The sequence below is a fragment of the Capra hircus genome, chromosome 7, assembly GCF_001704415.2.
Source record: "Capra hircus breed San Clemente chromosome 7, ASM170441v1, whole genome shotgun sequence".
In the NCBI taxonomy this organism is placed as follows: domain Eukaryota; kingdom Metazoa; phylum Chordata; class Mammalia; order Artiodactyla; family Bovidae; genus Capra; species Capra hircus.
The window spans coordinates 39,417,227-39,437,500 of record NC_030814.1 but is presented as its reverse complement, the minus strand read 5'-3'; positions in this window follow the sequence as shown (position 1 = coordinate 39,437,500).

The window sequence follows — 20,274 nt, the reverse complement described above, 5'->3', positions numbered from 1 at the left end:
GCTCAGTAGTGTCTGACTCTTTGCGGCCCCGTGGACTGTAGCCTGCCAGGCTCCTCTGTCCATGAGATTCTATAGGCAAGAATACTGGAGTGGGTTACCATTTCCTTCTCCAGGGGATCTTCCCAACCCAGGGATCGAACCCGGGTCTCCCACATTGGAGGCAGATACTTTAACCTCTGAGCCACCAGGGAAGCCCTTAGTTAGCTTAGTGGTCAGATAATGATTAGACAGCGATTACTTTAAAACACCAAGAACCAGTATGGCTCCCAGGCATTGCAAAGGAGCTCTGTATGAATGTTTGAGCATGCCTTGAACACTCAACCAGGTGGTTGACAACTCTACCTTACCTCTCAATTCCTGCTTGCACAGATACTCAAAGTCAGCCAGAGGTGAGAGTGAGAGGCTTTCTCAGCTCTTTCCTGTGCCTGTACACAGTCCCATGCGTGCACATGGCCTTTTATATTCTTAGAAATATGTCAGAGCTTTTCAAAGCCCCATGTGGTTATCTCATTCCCCAACTTTTCCTTTTAAGGAAAACTTTTTTGTAAGTTCATTGTATTATCAGCTATCTCAGACAACCATAAAATTAAGCAATTGCTTGTAACTCCTTTTGATAAATGCTCATAAGGAGAAACTGGGTGAGTTCTCAGGTCAAATAAACATAGACTTGCAAGTGAAATCTTCCAGATATGTCAAATGATGGCAATTTTTTGAGAATAGGGCTTAGAAGTAGTTCTAACCCTGTAGTACCTCCTCTTATGGGTAGAAGGCTACTATTTTTCTCCATGATTTGGGACTGGAAGCTTTCAAGGCTATTCTGAAGCTGAAGAGTGGGGGTGGAACTAGGGCAAGTTGAAATGCTGCAGAGCTTGTGTTCTTATTGACATTCATTTGTTTTTCTTGAATAAATACTCTGCAGATTTCTTCCAGATAGTTTAACTTTCAGAGTTCTGAAAAAGTTGATTCTAATCATTTTTTTTTTTTTTTTTGGCAAGTTTTCCATTGTTTTTATGGAGAAGAGAATTTTTCAGAGATCCTTACTCTGCCATTTTCCTCATTTGGTTTTAATTTGCATTTTAATGACTAATAATATTGAGCATCTTTTCATGTGCTTATAAGCCATTTTTATATTTTTTGTTGAAATGTTTGCTCAAATCTTTAAAATTCTTTTTTACAAATTAGGGTATTTGTCTTCTTGTTAGTGAGTTCTGAAAATTTTTTATATACAAATTATCAGATATATGTTTAGCCAACATTTTCTCATGGTCTACAGGATATATTTTCAATTTTTGTAATGGTATCTTTCAAAAAGCAATGACAATTTTTTTTGATGAATCTACATTTATAAACTTTCCTTTTATGGTTCATGTTTCATGTTCTAAGAAACCCTTTCTTAATTCAGGGTCACAAGGTTTTGTTCTAAAAGTCATATAAATTTAGTCTTATGTTTAGACTTGTGATTCATTTTGAGTTCATTTTTTGTAATGTATATCCACTTATTTCTGCACCTCTTGGTGAAAAGCTATCCTATCCCTCACTGAATTACCTGAATTACCTCAAAAAAATCAATTTACCATATATTGTGGGTCTATACCATGTATTGTAGATTATTTATTCTGTCTCATTGTTTTATATGTCTCTCCCTACACCATTATCATACTGTTTGATTACTATAATACTACAATAAGTCTTGAAATTGTATGCTTTGTCCTCCAATTTTCTTTTCCCTTGAATAGTTGTATATTTAACTGGCTACAGTATTTCAGAGTAATTGTGGATTTTATCCTCCAAACAGCAGTACATTCAAGTTCTAGTTTCTCCACAAAGTTTCCAACGTTTGGATTGTCTATTCTTTTTTCACTTTCAGGATTCTAATGGATTTGAAGTGGTACCTTATTATAATTTTAATTTGCCTTCCCTCAATAACTACTAATTTAGAGCACCTTTTCATTTGTTTTTTGCCCATTCATATGTCTTTTTTTTGTGAAGTTTCTTTAATTGAGAGCTTTTTGTACTATTGATTGCTTTATATGCACACACTCACACATATTAATCCATCTTCTCACAGTCTATGTCTTGTTTTTTCATTTTCTTAATTGTGTTTTTTGATCAACATTAAGTTTTTAACTTTGATGAAGTCCAATTGATCTTTTTTCTTTCATAGTTAGTGCTTTATATTTTGTATCTAAAAAAATCATTGCCTTCTCCAAGGTTGTTTTTATTTTTTATGTTCAGAATTGTGATTCAATTTGAATTATATTTTTGACCATATAGAGATTAGTTTGTTTTTTTCTGGAAGTTTATCCAGTGCCAGAACGGATTGGTGATTCTTTGAAGAATATTAAGCAAAGAAGGAATATGATGTATTTGCTGATGTGGGGGAAACAGCTGGGAAGCAGTGGGGAGATCCATGAGGAGGTTATTGCAGCAGTACAGACTTGATAGTGGTCACAATCAAGCGGCAGCAGTGAAGGATAGGAGAAGCAGAATTGTTTGTCTAGACTAACAGTGAGTGATTTGTTTTGATGCTACATGTTTCCCACTTTTACCCATCTCTTCAGTTGTATTGCACAGAAAGGGACAGCATAATATGGTGGACAATAATGAGTCAGTGTCAGGAGATTTCTGTCCAGGCTCTGCCATCGAGACTTTACTAATCTTGTGATTTCTCATTATGATCTCTTTTCCTATTTAAAATTAGGTCATCTATGATGTCCTCTTCTATCCTAAAATTTTTATTCTCTGCTGTTCTCTCTGAATACTCCAGGAGTGGTGGGTGGCCAGTGAATTTCTGATGTCAGTAAACTCTCTCTTTCAGCGGTCTGTGAATTGTAGACTTCTTGAAGTGCTCATCGTTCTGGGCTGCAGTGCTTCCCCTCTCTCGTTCTCCAGTCTTCTCTCTGGCCAGTTTTTCTCAATCTGCAACAGTGTCCCCTCTCCTTTCTTATGACTTCTAAATGTTGATTCACCACAGTTCTGGCTATGGGCATCTTCTAATTCTGTGTCTCTTTTGGGCTATCTCATTTATATTCATGACCTCGGGTTATTGAGATACAGTTGACTTACAGCTTTCTGTCTCCAGGTGAGGCTTTTCTCTTTTGAATTTTAAACTTAGCTTTAAGATGGTCATTTGTATTTGACTATCACCCAAGTCCAAAACTTCACTTGTTAACTTCTTCTCCTAAACTATGGTGGTTTACTTGCTAAGTTGTTTCTGACTCTTGCAACCCCACGGACTGTAGCCTGGCAGGCTCCTCTGTCCATGGGATTCTCCAGGCAAGAATACTGGAGTGGGTTGCCATTTCCTCCTCCAGAGGATCTTCCCAAACCAGAAATCGAACCTGGGTCTCCTGCATTGTAGGCAGGTTCTTTACCGACTGAGTTACAAGGGAAGCCCCTCCCTTAAACTATACTCTCTCTTTAATTCCCTGATGACACTTATATCCAGCCTCTTAATATCAGATACCCGAGAGTCCATCTTCTCTCTTTGATTCTCCACACCCAGTCCCCCAAACTCTTTTTTCCTTTCCTTCCTTAATATTATTTTGTGCTCTTATCTAAATTGGAACATTTTAAAAATAAAGAGGGCAGAGTTAATGATTAAGTCAGGACAATGGTATAAGCCGGAACTGCTCTAGGCAAATGGGGATTGTAATTAGCCTAGAGATGAGACATAGGAAGAATTCTAGAGTGGTATGAAAAAGCACATTGCTTTTGCAGGACTGCAAGAATTGCAATCTGGTTAGTCTAGGGTGTGTGTGTGTGTGTGTGTGTTTGATGGGGGGAGGTAGAGTAGTAAGAGATGAAGCTGGAAAGGTAATTGCAGTGTCGGGTTCTGCAGGTATAAAATGTCTTTTACCTTTAGAATTAACCATAAGTGACAGACTTTATTGGTAGCCTGCTTAGCATTTGTTTCCTCCCTTTCTTAACAAAAGTCATTCCTATGTAACCACATGCTTCAAGAGAAGTTGATCCTACCCTTAGCTCCACTAGGGGATCTAGCTGGTCTAAGATCTAGCTGGTCTAAAATACCTGTCCCTTTGCAATGTTTTTTTCATGGGTCACATGACCCTACTCTAGCCAGGGGTATATTCAGGGAATCTCTTGGAGGTTTTCCAAGGAAAATTGTCTCATTCTTACCAGAAAACCTAAAGGACTGCTGTGTCTCGATGTCATGCCTGTGGTTGCTGCAGCTGTTTTAATTTTAAGTATGAGGTTGAAGCAATCACTGATCATGGACTGAAGAGTTGGAAAAAAGCAGGATTCTGAATAACTGTGTGAGCTGCTAAATAACCAATCCCTTCCCTACCCCTGTACTTTATTAAATGTGAAGTGATATTTGCTTTTTTACCTAAGTCCTTCTTGAGTTGGAATTTTCCATAACCAATAACAGAATAACCAGTAACACTCTGATATACTGAGAAACTTCGGGGGGTGAGATAATGGCCTTGATTTTTTGAGATCTAGGGAAAGTGTAAACTGCATTTGTTTTCTCCCTTTCCTAACAAAGGGAGGAAACTTTCCTCTGCTTGTTCAGAGCTGCCTAATAAACCACTCAACTTCTCTTCTTGTTGCCTTTACGTGGCCATTCCTCATATTTACAGGTGACTCCATCAGATCTGGGAACATCTATGTAGCTGGGCAGTGATTTGAGTTGAGTCCCCACTTTCAGGAAAACCTGCAACAGGTGGACACTAGTGTACCCACACCCATGAGGTCTAATTGGCCTTCAACTGTCTCTGCACTTGTTTGACAACTATTACTCTATTTACTTTACCTCATATTGTTGTCTTTCTGATATATTTTTGAATAAGCAGTAGTCTGGAAATTTTCTGAATCAAGGACAGAGGTAAGCCTTTTACTTCTGTGTAGCTCCACAATCCTTTATATAATCCACACATTTTTATTTATTTATTCTATTCACATAGAGCCTTTCAAAAGATGACTAAAATGTTATCTCTAAATGGAGATAATAATTAGTCTCATCTTCATTGGCTTCCTCTTAAATGTAGAGGGAATTACTGGATGAAAGAATAGGAACACAGTGGCCATGTGGCCTATTGCCCCTGAGTACTATTTGGAGATCAGCCTGGCATGGAAATGACCAGATGTTTGAAGTTGAGCCACTGGTGAGTGAAAGAAATAAGTTAGCTCTCATACTTTTCATTTGCATGGACAATTTCTGCATTGCAAAGCCACTGGTGCTAATTATCTCATAGGGCTGCAATTGATCACTTAACCCCTTCTTAAACTTGGAGCTGGAAGACCCTTGAAGGCCAACTAGACCTCATGGGTATGGGTACGCTAGTGTCCATCTGTTGTAGGCTTTCCTGAGAGTGGTGACTCAAATCACTGCCTAGGTACACAGATGTTCCTGGATCTGATGGATTCACCTGCAAGCACGAGGAATGGCCAGGTAAAGGCAATAAGAAGAGAAGTTGAGGGGTTTATTAGGCAGCTTTGAACAAGCAGAGGAGAGATGATGGTATAAAATGTGGAGTAAACCAAAAATAGGAATCTTACAGCTTAAAGATGGAAACAGAATCCCTTTTTTCTAGCCACCCCCCTTTTGACATTGATTATTTTTCTGAGTATATTAGTAATATATGTTCTTTGTGGAAAACTTGAGAAATGTAGAAGATGTATAAGAAGAAAATGAAAACCAACTATACATTTATCTCCTAATATTTCAGTACATATCCATTTGGGTTTTTTCCCTAATTGTGTGATCACTTATTCAGTCAACAATTCCACAAATATTCATGCTTCTGTGTGTATCAAGCACCTTGCTAGGCACTGAGAATACAGTTGTGATGAATAGTATGCATAATCTTTTACTTAGACTGTGTTTCTAGCATAAGTGACACACAACTGCACTAAGACATATTTAATCTCAAATTTGGCAAATGCCACAAAGGGCAAATCGTGAGTCTTTTGAGAGTACAGGGTTCCTAACCTAACCTATAGTGCATCAGAGGGATCATCTAAGGAATGGACCCTGAAACTGAGACCAGAGTAGTGAGAAATTGCTGGCCAGAAAAGGAGGGTATGTATTGGGTCAAAAAGATAAGAATAGTGTGCAGGCAGGAAGCAGAAGGGAATGGGAAAACTCTTGGTGGAGGGAACAGCTTTCCTTGGGTCCTGATGAGGAGACAGTGACTAGATGAGAGGGATTTATGGAAGTTGGAGAGGGAAATAAGAGTCATATCCTAAGGAGCAAGTATTAGCAAACTACTGTCCTTGGGCCATATCCAGCACACCACCTACTTTTAAAAATAAACTTTTATTGGAACAGAAACATGTATATTCACTTATGTAATGTCTATGGTTGTTTTCATGCTGTGATGTCAAAAATGTATAGTTGCTTCAAAGACTGAATGACTTGCAAAACCTAAAATGTTTACTAGTTGGCTTTTACAGAAAAGTTTGAACGTCTGCTTTACGGTCTTGCAGTTGGACATGAGGTGAAATTTTCAAATCACTAATACACTGAGAAGGCTTTGAGAGGAAATCAGGGAAGGAACTTAATCAGATTTCCTTTTAAAAGGCAACTCTAGGCACAGTGGAAATCCTTGGCAGATACAGGAAGCCTAAGTGTCCAGGAGAGAAGGACTGGTGGTTTGGATGAGGATTATGCCAAGTGGGCACTGGCAAGTGGACATAGAGAGAAATAAATGTGGACCTTGGAGACACTGGGTGTTTGGTACAAGTACACAATAAAGGAAATACTGCAATAATGAGAGTCACATGAATTTTTTTGTTTTCCAGTGCATATAAAAGTTATGTTTATACTATGCTGTAGTATACTGCATATACTAACTATGCAGTAACATTATGTCTAAGAAAACAATGTACATACCTTAATTAAAAAAATAGTTTATTTCTAAAAAATGCTAGCCATCACTTTAGCCTTCAGTGGGTCATAATCCTTTCACTGGTGGAGAGTCTTGCTTCAATGTCAGTGGTTGCTGACCAATCGAGGTGGTAGTTGCTGACGGTTAAGGTGACTGTGGCAATTTCTTAAAACAAGTTAACAATGAAGTTTGTTACATCATTGACTCTTTCATGAATGATTTCTCTGTATCTTGCATTAGTGCTCTTTGATAGCATTTTACCCACAATAGACGGTCCTTCAAAATTGGAATCTGTTCTTTCAAATTCTGTTCCTGTTTTATCAACTAAGTTGATACAATATTCTAAATCCTTTGTTGTCATTTCAACAGTCTTCATAGTATCTTCAGCAAGAGCAGATCCCATCTTAAGAAAGCACTTTCTTTGCTCATCCAAAAGAAGTAACTCCTCATCCATTAAATTTTTATCATGAGATTACAGCAATTTAGTCACATATTTAGGCTCCAATTCTAATTCTAGTTCTCTTGCTATTTCTGGCACATCTGCAGTTACTCCCTGTACTGAAGTCTTGAACCTCTCCAAGTCATCCACAAAGGTTGAAATCAACTTATTCCAAACTTCTGTTAATGTTGATATTTTGACCTTTTCCCATGAATCATGAACGTTCTTAATGGTGTATAGGATGGTGAATCCTTCCAGGAGGTTTTCAATTTACTTTGCCCAGGTCCATCAGAGGAATCATAATTTATGGCAGCTATAGCCTTATGAAATGTATTTCTTAAATAATGAGACACAAAAGTTAAATTCTTCATTGATCCATGGGGTGCAGAATGGATGATGTGTTAGCAGGCATGAAAACAACGTTAATCTCATTGTCCATCTCCATCAGAGCTCTCAGGTGCATTGTCAGTAAGCAGCAATATTTTGAAAGAAAATTTTTTTCTGGGTTACAGGTCTCAACAGTGTGTGCATGCGTGTGTGTGTATGTGTGAGTGATCTAGGGTTTGTTGTTTCAGTTATAGAGCATAGACAGAGTAGATTTAGTGTAAGTCTTAAGGGTTCTAGAATTTTCATAATGGTCAATGAGCATTGGTTTCAACCTAAAGTTACTAGCTGCTTTAGCCCCTAAAAGAATTATCCTGTCCTTTAGAAATTTGAAGCCAGGCATTAACTTCTCTCTAGCTATGAAAATCCTAGATGGCATCTTCTTCCAACATATACAAAATGAAGTTGTTTCATCTACATTGAAAGTCTGTAGTTTAGTGCAACCACCTTTATTAATGACTTTAGCTAGATTTTCTGGATAACTTGCTGAAGCTTTTACATCAGCACTTGCTGCTTCACCTTTTGCTTTGACATTATAAGGATGGTTTCTTTATTTAAATCTCATGAACCAACCTCTGCTAACTTCAAATTTTCATTCTGCAGCTTCCTCACCTCTTTCAGACTTCATTTAATTGAAGAGAATTAGGGCCTTGCTTTGAATTGGGCTTTTGCTTAAGAGAATATTTGGATGGTTTGATCTTCTATCCAGATCACTAAGACTTCCTCCTTATCAACAGTGAGACTGATTTGCTTTCTTATCATTTGTGTGTTCACTGGAGTAGTGTGTTTAATTTTCTTCAAGAACATTTCCTTTGCATTTACATCTTGGGCTCAGAGTTTGGCACAAGAGGCCTAGCTTTTGGCCTATCCTGGTTTTTCAGCATGCCTTCCTCACTAAGCTTCACTTCTTCGTTTCTAGCTTTTATTTAATGTGAGAGATATGTGACTCTTCCTTTTTCTTGAATACTTAGAGGTCACTGTTGGGTTATTAATTGGCTTAATTTCAATGTTTTTGTGTCTCAGGGAATAAGGAGGCCCACAGAGATGAAGAGAGATGGGGGAACAGCTGGTCAGTGGAGCAGACAGAACACATAGCATTTATCAAATTTGTGGTTTCATATGGGTGTGTTTTGTGGTGCCCCCAAACAATTACAACAGTAACATCAAATATCACTAATTACAGGGCTTCTGGTTCAAGATGGCAGAGGACATGCGTTCATCTCCTCCTGTGACCAAAATTACAACTAGCTGTTGAACAACCATTGACAGGAGGATGCTGGAACTTACCAAAAACAAATACCCTATGTCCAAATACAGAGAAGAAATTGTAGTAAAATGGTAGGAGGGGCATAATCATGATAAAATCTAATCCCATATCCACCAGGCAGGTTACCCACAAACTGGAGAACAATAATACCAAAGAAGTTCTCCCACTGTTCTGACCCCTGTGTCAGGCTTCCCAGCCTGGGGATCCGCCAAAGAGACTGGGAATTCCCAGGGAATCTGACCTTGAAGGCCAGTGGGATTTGATTACAAAACTTCTGCAGGAAGGAAGTTTTGGGGGAAACAGAGACTCCAATCTTGGAGGGCACAAAGATTACTGTTTATAGATCACCATAACAAATACAGTAATGATGAAAAAGTGTGAAATATTTTGAGAATTGACAAAATGTGATACAGAGACATGAAGTGTATAATACCTTTAGAAAACTGGCTTGGATAGACTTGCTCCATCAAGGGGTGCCACAAAACTTCAATTGGTAAAAAATGTAGTGAAAGAAAGTTTAATGAGGTATGACTGTAGATGGATTTGATATCTCTTTTAGGAGTTGTGTGGGACAGGGCTTGGTGACTTACTTGGATAAGGGAGATAAGGAAAGATTTCTGCCTGGTGCACCTGGATAGATGAGGTAGGGAACAATGGAACAGATGCAGGATTGAGAGGGAAAGGCATGAGCTTTGAGCCAGCACTGCTTGTTTTACCGCAGGTGCTGTAAATATAACCCATCCCTGTTATTGGACATGTAGATTACTTGTGTTATTTTTCTTAAAAAATGATATTGTGATGATCTCACTTGTGCTTATATATTATGATACTGTTCTATAGGCAGAATGGTTGCATCAAAGATGATGCACGTTTTTAAGCTCTTTGATCTGCATTACTAAATTACCTCCCCCCTCCACCCAGAAATGTCATTTCAATTTTGCCCATCTGTGTGGCTGAAGCCAATTTTGGTTCAATAGGCACCAAACTGCCCAGAGTTGGGTGTCAGAATCTGTCCTATGACTTTTTAAAAAAAAAATCTCGATTTCTTCCAGTTGATGGTATAACTGCATGAAAAATTTTCCTTGTTTGAAGGCATTTTTGTAGTGCTGGCTTATAAATTGAACTTTCTGTGGTAGAATAAGAACATTCTTTAGAGCTGTGGTTGACATCCAAGGTAGGAATCCTGGCACACAAGGCTTTCCTGTTTCACCTCTCCTTGGTGTGATAAAAGTTAACTTATTGCCTTAGTCACATTAATGCCCTTAGTATTTGTTAGCTGGTGTTTTGGGCCACATTTCCTCTCTGTCGCCAAAGAGACTTTTGTTTTATGTGGCACATCCATCTCTTGCAAAGCTCGACAGCCTTTAGGCAGCCTGGAAGTTTCAGCTGCCACCCAGTAGCAACTGGACTAATGAAAATTTTGGCACTAGGAGCAGATTTGCAGCATCAAAGAAGCTTTCTGGGATCATAGTGTAGTGAAGTGGGAGGTCTGACTTTGGAGCCCAGTAGCCCTGGACAGGACTCCCAGATTCATTTATTACTGGTTGTCCATCTTAAGAGGCCACATGACTATTTTGGCTTCACTTTCTCATCTGTAACATGGACTTGTTAGTAGTTAGCGAATGAATTTTTGTGACGGGTAGCAATAAAGTCTCTTAGGTACTGAGTCCAGTCCCTGGACCAAATAGGTATGGGATAAATGATACTTTGTTTAAAAATAAAGCAGGAGTGGTGGTGTCTGTGGAATTTGAGGGGCTGCTCCACTTCATTCCTCAGCTCCCTAAACTTTGAGACCCTAAAGTCTCTTCTTGCACCAAATTGATCACAGTTTCTTATTTAAGATTGAGACATGTCTGAGAAGGAAGAAATGATAAGTGAGGTTAATTGTCCAATCCCTGGTCAGCTCTCAAACAGAAATAAGATAATCATGGGTAAAGTGCAGTGCAGGACCTGTCTTCCCCAGATGTCTTTTTCACCATGTGGATATACCACCTGAAATTCCTACTGTGTATTTAGTTTAAAATGTTACTCTCGTTAAAATACAGATATCTTTTCTCGGTCATGGAAGATGAGGTGGGGGTAAGCTCTGCCACTTGTTAGCTGTGTGACCTTGGCCAAGTTACTTTATGTGTCTTGTGTCTCAGTTCCAGCATCTATTAACAGTGAGAATAATAACAGAGTTTGGTGAGGAATAGGTAAGATAATACCTGGGTCATAAGTGCTCAATAAAAGTTAGCTGTTATTATAAGCTATTAATAAACTCTGAGAAGATGAGGTGGGTGGCAAATTACCTCACTGGAAATATATTTAAGTTGTTTTCTCTTTCATGTAGGTCAGTCTCCATGGGCTTTGCAAAATAGGTACTGTTTACCATTCCTGTTTCACCTAGAGAGATTAACTGGACCTGAGTCACAAAGCTTCTTCAGAATGCCTTCAAAAAACAGGGTATAATGCCCACTCCCCTTTCAGCTGTGATCCTAATAATCTTCTCAAATAGCTTTTCTGCCTTCCCGAGAGAGGGTTAGTGCTGGTAGCCTTTGAAATCCTTCTGGGCCCCAACCCAAGACAGTCTGTATTGGAGAGCTCCCAAATGCTCTTCCTTTTGGAGGAAGACAGTGCCCTTGGCTTGCAGAGCAAACTGCAAAATCAAGGTCAGATCCTAAACCCAGAGGCTATAGAGATTTTACATCTCAGCTCTTATAGCAATGACTCTGCATTTAGAGATGAAAAATCACCTCTGAAACTATGTAGGCAACTTATTTACAGATGATTGATCCCACTGTGTACTATGGCCAAGTCCAGTTCTGGCCTCATGCCTGGTAACGTGGGGAAAATACCATGACCGCTGTGTCTTGGGTACATTTCCATCTGCCAGGCCTTCTCCCAGTTCCTAGGGGCAGTGAGTCAACAGCCCATCAATACTATGGATTTAGTGTCTGGATGTGGGTTCTGGTGTGAGAGTTTTTATAATGTTTACCACACTCCCACCCCCACCAGCCACAATTATGATATCAAACCCAGAGGCCAGACACAGACATCTTCATTCTCCTTCAGCTCTAGATCGTCTTCCTGATGGAGTCAGGGAATCCTTATTTAATTCAACAGGTAGTTTGTGAGTGCCTACTCTGTGCCCAGCACTATCCCAGAATAAAAGAAAGGAAGTAAAATATCAGAAAATCTGGTATAATACAGGGGAAACTGAGCTCAGACAATAATAGTTAAATATCTCTTATTTATTAAGCACTTCCTTTGTGCGTCCACTGTGCTGAGAACATTACAGCTCATCCTCCCCAAAGCCTGTGGTTGAATGTCTGTTGCCATTCCTGTTTTCTTCTTAATGAAAATAAACAGAAATGTTAAAAAACTGGTCCCAAATGGCACAGCTGGGCAAGTGATGGAGTTGGATTTCAAACCCACTACAATTGGTTCTTGTTATTTATGATAGTTATAGTCTATAAAGTCTCTACAATGAGTTAGTGAATACTGAACCATTGATTTGAGGGGAAATACAGGGATGGAGTCCTTTTGTTGTCCCACCCCAGCTTTAAATGTGTGTGTTGGGTGACTCAAATTGTTCATGGCTATGCACCTGTCTATAAATGACTGAGAAAGTGCCATGAATATTGATTTTGAAGTTACAAGTTTTAGCAAGTTGGCAAATTAAAAAATATAGAATCTATTAATAATGAGGATTGGCTGTGATCTTATTCCAGAATGTCTTTCTGCTCTTCTTCACACTTTACACTGCTTTGACTGGCAGCCCCTAAGATAACCCCCATTTGCGAAATGAGAAGTGATTCTCATTTCCCTGTCTTCATGCCCTTGGTAGTCCCCTACCCTTGAGAGTATCCTCAGCCTAATGACTGATTTCAAAGTACATAGTAAGATGTCACTTTCAAGATTCAATTACAAAAGACTATGGCTCCCATCTTGTACAGTCTCCTTCACTCTCTTGTTTGCTTTGTGGGAAGCCAGACGCCATAGTATGAACTGCCCTGTGTAGAGGCTAACATGGCAAGGAATCAATAGTTACAGCAGGGAAGTGAGACCATTGATATAGCAAAGAACCAGTTCTTGAGTAAGCAGATCCCTCCCCAGTCAAGCTTCAAATGAGACAGTGGCCCTGGCTAACATGTTATTTGTAGCCTTGTAAGAAATCTGACTGGAGAAGGAAATGGCAATCCACTCCCACACTCTTGCCTGGAAAATCCTATGGACGGAGAAGCATGATAGGCTACAGTCCATGGGGTCGCAAAGAGTCGGACACGACTGAGCAATGCAAAATGCTGGACAAGATGAATCACAAGCTGGAATCAAGATTTCCAGGAAGAATATCAGCAACCTCAGATATGCAGATGATAAAACTCTAATGGCAGAAAGTGAAGAAGAACTAAAGAACCTCTTGATGAGGGTGAAAGAGAACGAAAAAGCTGGCTTGAAACTCAACATTCAAAAAACTAAGACCATGGCATTCCCTTCCATCACTTCATGGCAAATAGAAGGGGAAAAAGTAAAAGCAGTACAGATTTTCTTTCCTTGGGCTCCAAAATCGTTGTGGATGGTGACCGCAGCCACAAAATTAATAGATGCTTGCTCCTTAGAAGACAAGCTATGACAAACTTAGTGTATTAAAAAGCAGAATCATCTCTTTGCAGACAATGATCCATCTAATCAGAGCTATATTTTTTCCAGTAGTCATGTATGGATATGAGAGTTGGACTTTAAAAAAGGCTAAACACTGAAGAATTGATTCAAATTGCAGTGCCTGGGAAGACTCCTAGAGTCCCTTAGACTACAAGGAGATCAAACAGTCAATCGTAAAGGAAATCAACCCTGAATATTCACTGGAAGGACTGAGGCTGAAGCTGAAGCTCCAGTACTTTGGCCACCTGATGTGATGAGCCAACTCATTGGAAAAGACCCTGATGCTGGGAAAGATTGAGGGCAGAATGAGAAGTGGGTGACAGAGGATGAGATGGTTGGATGATATCATTTACTCAATGAACGTGAATTTGAGCAAACTTCAGGAGACAGTGGAGGACTGAGGAGCCTGGTGTGCTATAGTCCATGGGGTTGCAAACAGCTGGACATGACTTAGTGACTGAACAACAACAACAAAGTTAAGCTAGTTTTTAAAATATTTTAAAATGTATTAAGCCATTGAATTTTAAGATAATTCATTACTAGCAAAAGATAACTTTATGCAACCAACTTCTTATAGGCTAGATTTGTTATATTGCACAGCATTACCTACCATAAGCTAGGTTTTTTATGTGCTGAATTGCATTTGATCTTCACAGTGACCTGATAACTGACTAATGTTACTTTCATTTTATACATGAAAGCAACTGTCCATCACAGTTTGGGTCACTTGTCCAGAGTCACACAACTAAAATAAAGTTTTGATCTCAGATCTGATGAACCCCAAACCCCATGCTAGATTTGATTTGCATAATATTAATATGTGGAGCTGAGATTGGAATGCAGACCTCCTGACCTCAAGGCCCAATTCCCCCACTCCCATTTTTCATAAAAACAACCACCAGGTCCATCAACTTACAGGATAAATAAAACAATGAAACTGAACTAGCCTTGGGGTGACCATAGCAATACTCAGTATCTGCCACTGCTCTTTCCTAATCTTCATCTACCAAAAGCCCTTTGAGCCAAGAACTGTGTCATTGTTATTCCTTACAAAATCACCAAACCTGGAATCTAGCTATATCAGTCTGCTAGGGCTGCTGTAACAAAATACCACAGACTGGATGGTTTCTTTCTTTTCTTTTTTTAAAATTTATTTATTTTAACTGGAAGCTAATTACTTTAAAATATTGTAGTGGTTTTTGCCATACATTGACATGAATCAGCCATGAGTGTACATGTGTTCCCCATCATGAACCTCCCTCCCACCTCCCTCCCCATCCCATCCCTCAGGGTCATCCCAGTGCACCAGCCCTGAGCACCCTGTCTCATGCATTGAACCTGGACTGGCGATCTGTTTCACATATGATAATATACATGTTTCAATGCTATTCTTTCAAACCATCCCACCCTTGCCTTCTCCCACACAGTCCAAAAGACTGTTCAATACATCTGTGTCTCTTTTGCTGTCTCGCATTTAGGGTCATCATTACCATCTTTCTAAATTCCATATATATGCGTTAGTATACTGTATTGATGTTTTTCTTTCTGACTTACTTCACTCTGTATAATAGGCTCCAGTTTCATCCACCTCATTAGAATTGATTCAAATGTATTCTTCTTAATGGCTGAGTAATATTTCATTGTATATATGTACCACAGCTTTCTTATCCATTCATCTGCCGATGGACATCTAGGTTGCTTCCATGTCCTGGCTATTATAAACAGTGCTGCAATGAATATTGGGGTACACGTGTCTCTTTCAATTCTGGTTTCCCTGGTGTGTATGCCCAGCAATGGGATTGCTGGGTCATAAGGCAGTTCTATTTCTAGTTTTTTAAGGAATCTCCACACTGTTCTCCATAGTGGCTGTACTAGTTTGCATTCCCACCAACAGTGTAAGAGGGCTCCCTTTTCTCCACACCCTCTCCAGCATTTATTGTTTGAAGACTTTTGGATTGCAGCCATTCTGACTGGTGAGAAATGGTACCTCATTGTGGTTTTGATTTGCATTTCTCTGATAATGAGTGATATTGGACATCTTTTTAGGTGTTTGTTAGCCATCTATATGTCTTCTTTGGAGAAATGTCTATTTAGTTCTTTGGCCCACTTTTTGATTGGGTTGTTTAGTTTTCTGGAACTGAGCTGTAGGAGTTGCTTGTATATTTTTGAGATTATTTGTTCGTTGCTTCGTTTGCTATTTCTTCCATTCCGAAGGCTGTCTTTTCACCTTGCTTATAGTTTTCTTAGTTGTGCAAATGCTTTTAAGTTTAATTAGGTCCCATTTGTTTATTTTTGTTTTATTTCCATTACTTTGGAAGGTGGGTCATAGAGGATCTCACTGTGATTTATGTCAGAGAGTGTTTTGCTTATGTTTTCCTCTAGGAGTTTTATACTTTCTGGTCTTACATTTAGATCTTTAATCCATTTTGAGTTTATTTTTGTGTATGGTGTTAGCGTTCTAGTTTCAGTCTTTTTCAAATGGTTGACCAGTTTTCCCAGCACCACTTGTTAAAGAGATTGTCTTTTCTCCATTGTATATTCTTGCCTCCTTTGTCAAAGATAAGGTGTCCATCGGTGCATGGATTTATCTGGGCTTTCTATTTGTTCCATTGATCTATATTTCTGTCTTTGTGCCAGTACCATACTGTCTTGATGACTATGGCTTTGTAGTAGAGCCTGAAGTCAGGTAGGTTGATTCCTCCAGTTCCATTCTTCTTGCTTTGGCTATTTGAGGTTTTTTATATTTCCATATAAATTGTGAAATTATTTGTTCTACTTCTCTGAAAAACACTGTTGGTGGCTTGATAGGGATTGCATTGAATCTATAGATTGCTTTGGGTAGTATACTCATTTTCACTATATTGATTCTTCTGATCCATGAACATGGTATATTTCTCCATCTATTTGTGTCCTCTTTGATTTCTTTCACCAGTGTTTTATAGTTTTCTATATATATAGGTCTTTAGTTTCTTCAGGTAGATATATTCCTAAGTATTTTATTCTTTTCATTGCAATGGAGAATGGAATTGTTTCCTTAATTTCTCTTTCTGTTTTCTTATTGTTAGTGTATAGGAATGCAAGGAATTTTTGTGTGTTAATTTTATATTCTGCAACTTTACTATATTCATTGATTAGCTCTAGTAATTTTCTGGTGGAGTCTTTAGGGTTTTCTATGTAGAGGATCATGTCATCTGCAAACAGTGAGAGTTTTACTTCTTCTTTGCAGTCTGGATTCCTTTTATTTCTTTTTCTTCTCCGATTGCTGTGGCTAAAACCTCCAAAACTATGTTAAATAGTAGTGGTGAGAGTGGGCACCCTTGTCTTGTTCCTGACTTTAGGGGAAATGCTTTCAATTTCTCACCATTGAGGATAATGTTTACTGAGGTTTTGTCATATATAGCTTTTATGATGTTGAGGTATGTTCCTTCTATTCCTGCTTTCTGGAGAGTTTTCATCATAAATGGATGTTGAGTTTTGTCAAAGGCTTTCTCTGCATCTATTGAGATAATCATATGGTTTTTATATTTCAATTTGTTAGTGCCATGTATCACATTGATTGACTTGCAAATACTGAAGAATTCTTGCACCCCTAGGATAAAGCCCACTTGGTCATGATGTATGATCTTTTTAATATGTTGTTGGATTCTGTTTGCTAGGATTTTGTTAAGGATTTTTGCATCTATGTTCATCAGTGATATTGGCCTGTAGTTTTCTTTTTTTGTGGTATCTTTTTATGGTCTGGTATTAGGGTGATGGTGGCCTCATAGAATGAGTTTTGAAGTTTGCCTTCCTCTGCAATTTTCTGGAAGAGTTTGAGTAGGATAGGCGTTAGTTCTTCTCTAAATTTTTGATAGAATTCAGCTGTGAAGCTGTCTGGTCCTGGGCTTTTGTTTGTTGTAAGATTTCTGATTACAGTTTTGATTTCTATACTTGTGATGGGTCTGTTAAGATTTTCTATTTCTTCCTGCTTCAGTTTTAGAAAGTTATACTTTTCTAAGAATTTGTCCATTTCTTCCAAGTTGTCCATTTTATTTGCATATAGTTGCTGATGGTAGTCTCTTATAATCCTTTGTATTTCTGTGTTGTCTGTTGTAATCTCTCCATTTTCATGTCTAATTTTGTTGATTTTATTCTTCTCCCTTTGTTTCTTGATGAGTCTGCCTAATGGTTTGTCTATTTTATGTATCTTCTCAAAGAACCAGCTTTTAGCTTTGTTGATTTTTGTTATGGTCTCTTTTGTTTCTTTTGCATTTATTTCTGCCCTAATTTTTATGATTTCTTTCCTTCTACTAACCCTGGGGTTCTTCACTTCTTCCTTTTCTAGTTGATTTAGGTGTAGATTTAGGTTATTTGGATGGGACTTTTGGATGAGCTCTTATCGATTAATGTTCCCCGGAGTCAGGAGCTCTCTGGTGTTCTCAGGTTTTGGAACTTAAGCCTCCTGCTTCTGTTTTTCAGTCTTATTCTTACAGTAGCCTCAAGACTTCTCCATCCATACATCACTGACGATAAAACATCTAGGTTAATGGGGAAAAGATTCGCCACAATGAGGGACACCCAGAAAGGTTCACTGAATTACATGGAGAAGAGAAGAGGGAGGAAGGAGATTGAGGTGACAAGGAGGAGAAGGGCGGGAATCAAAAAGGGAGAGAGTAATCTAGCCGGTAATCATATCCCTATGTGCTCTCCACAGCCTGGAACACCCAGAGAGGTTCACAAAGTTACATAGAGAAGAAAAGAGGGAAGAAGGAGATAGAGGTGACCAGGAGGAGAAGGAGGGGAGGGTTGTCAAAAGGAGAGAGACCAATCTAGCCAGCAATCAGTTCCCGAAGTGTTCTCCACTGCCCGGAATACCCATAGAGAGTCATAGAGTTGGGTAGAGAAGAGAAGGGTGAGGGAGGTGATAGAGGTGATCTAGGGGAGAAAAAGGAGAGTCAAAAGGGGAAGAGGGCAATCAAGCCAGTAATCACACTCCTAAGTAAAACTGCATACTGAAGATTGGATTCTTAAAGGTACAAAATTGATAACAAGTACCAAAAAGCAAAGATTAAAAATCTAGAGTAGAGGTTAGACTCTCAAAAATACAATATTAAAAAACAAAACAAAATCACAAAAATTATAAAAAATATATATGAAGTTTGCTTTAAAAATAGTTTGCTTTTTTTGCAAGGTAATAGTAGGTTATAAAAATGAAAATTATAGGAGTAACAGAGGACTTAAAAATAAAAGAAAATTTTAAAAATTATAAAAATTATAATAGTAAAAATATGTCTAGGAATTTCTCTGGAGCTGTTGCAGGCAGTGTAGTGTCAGTTCAATTTCATATAGTTCCTTGTTCCAGCTTATACTTCTCAAGATCAATGCTGCTGCTGCTGCTGCGTCCCTTCAGTTGTGTCCGACTCTGTGCAACTCCATAGATGGCAGCCCACCAGGCTCCCCCGTCCCTGGGATTCTCCAGGCAAGACCACTAGAATGGGTTGCCATTTCCTTCACCAATGCATGAAAGTAAAAAGTGAAAGTGAAGTCGCTCAGTCGTGTCAGTCTCTTCCGGACCCCATAGACTGCAGCCTACCAGGCTCCTCCGTCCATGGGATTTTCCATGCAAGAGTGCTGGAGTGAGTTGCCATTGCCTTCTCCGTCTCAAGATCTATAGGCCCCTTCTAATGTAGTCAGTGCTAACTATGGGTTTCAATCTGTTGCACCTTTCACTTCCAAAGCAGTTCCCTCTGTTTGTTTTGGCTTCTTCTGTTTGCAAGTCTCTTCAGTGTCTGATTTCCACCCTGACACCAGGGGGCAAAGGTGGTCACTTATTTAGGCTCACTTGTTCAGTCTTGCTGTGGGGAGGGAGGAAAACTGCAAACAAATATCACTGGTGTGTGTGGGAAGTACTCGCAGTGTCTCGGCCACACTGTGTGTGCTTTCCAGTCTACACTGCTCAGGCTCCAAGTTGCTCTGCAGGGGGACTGTCTAAAGCGGACCCTGGGTTGTGTGCACTTCCCAGGCACGCGAGCAGCTCAGCCAACTAGGTGCTTGGTGAGCGCCCTCTCCTCCAGTGCAGTGCATCTTATCGCCTCCCCCATCCCAGGTTTCCTGGATGCACAGCAGGAGCGCTATCTCAGGTGTGCTGTGTGTCTCCTCTGGGGAGCTGCTCTCAGGCTGCGACCCTCCTGGTGGATGTCAACCGTCCAGGATCCCAGGAAGACTTATTTAGCAACTGGGAGCCTGTTCGCAATTTGGTAGAGGGTGCCCTCTCTGGGGCCAAGATTGCCCCTTTCCTGGCTGCCGCCTGCCTGCCTCCCTGCATCTGGTGGGGGATGGGCCAGTCCGCTGCCAGCTAGCTCTCCTCTGGTATTCACTCAGTCCTTTGTTCTGTGAGCGGTGCAGCAGTGCCTTAGGTTAGGGCTTTTCGGGGAAAAGTTCTCTCTCTCTCTCTTTTTTTTCTCTCTCCCTCTGGCTATCCCACAGTTTGGGTTGCTATCTCAGGTTAGCTCCCTCAGATTGCCCTCGGGGCATTCAGGCCTGGTCCTTACAGTAAGCAATGCAACCCTAGTCTCTCTGTTCAGCCCCTACTTGTTGGTGGCAGATGCGAGTGTCCGGGCTACTTCTCCACTGGGAGTTGCCTTTAGGCACATAATCTGTGGGTTTTATTTACTTATTTATTTTTTCTCCTGGTTATGTTGCCCTTT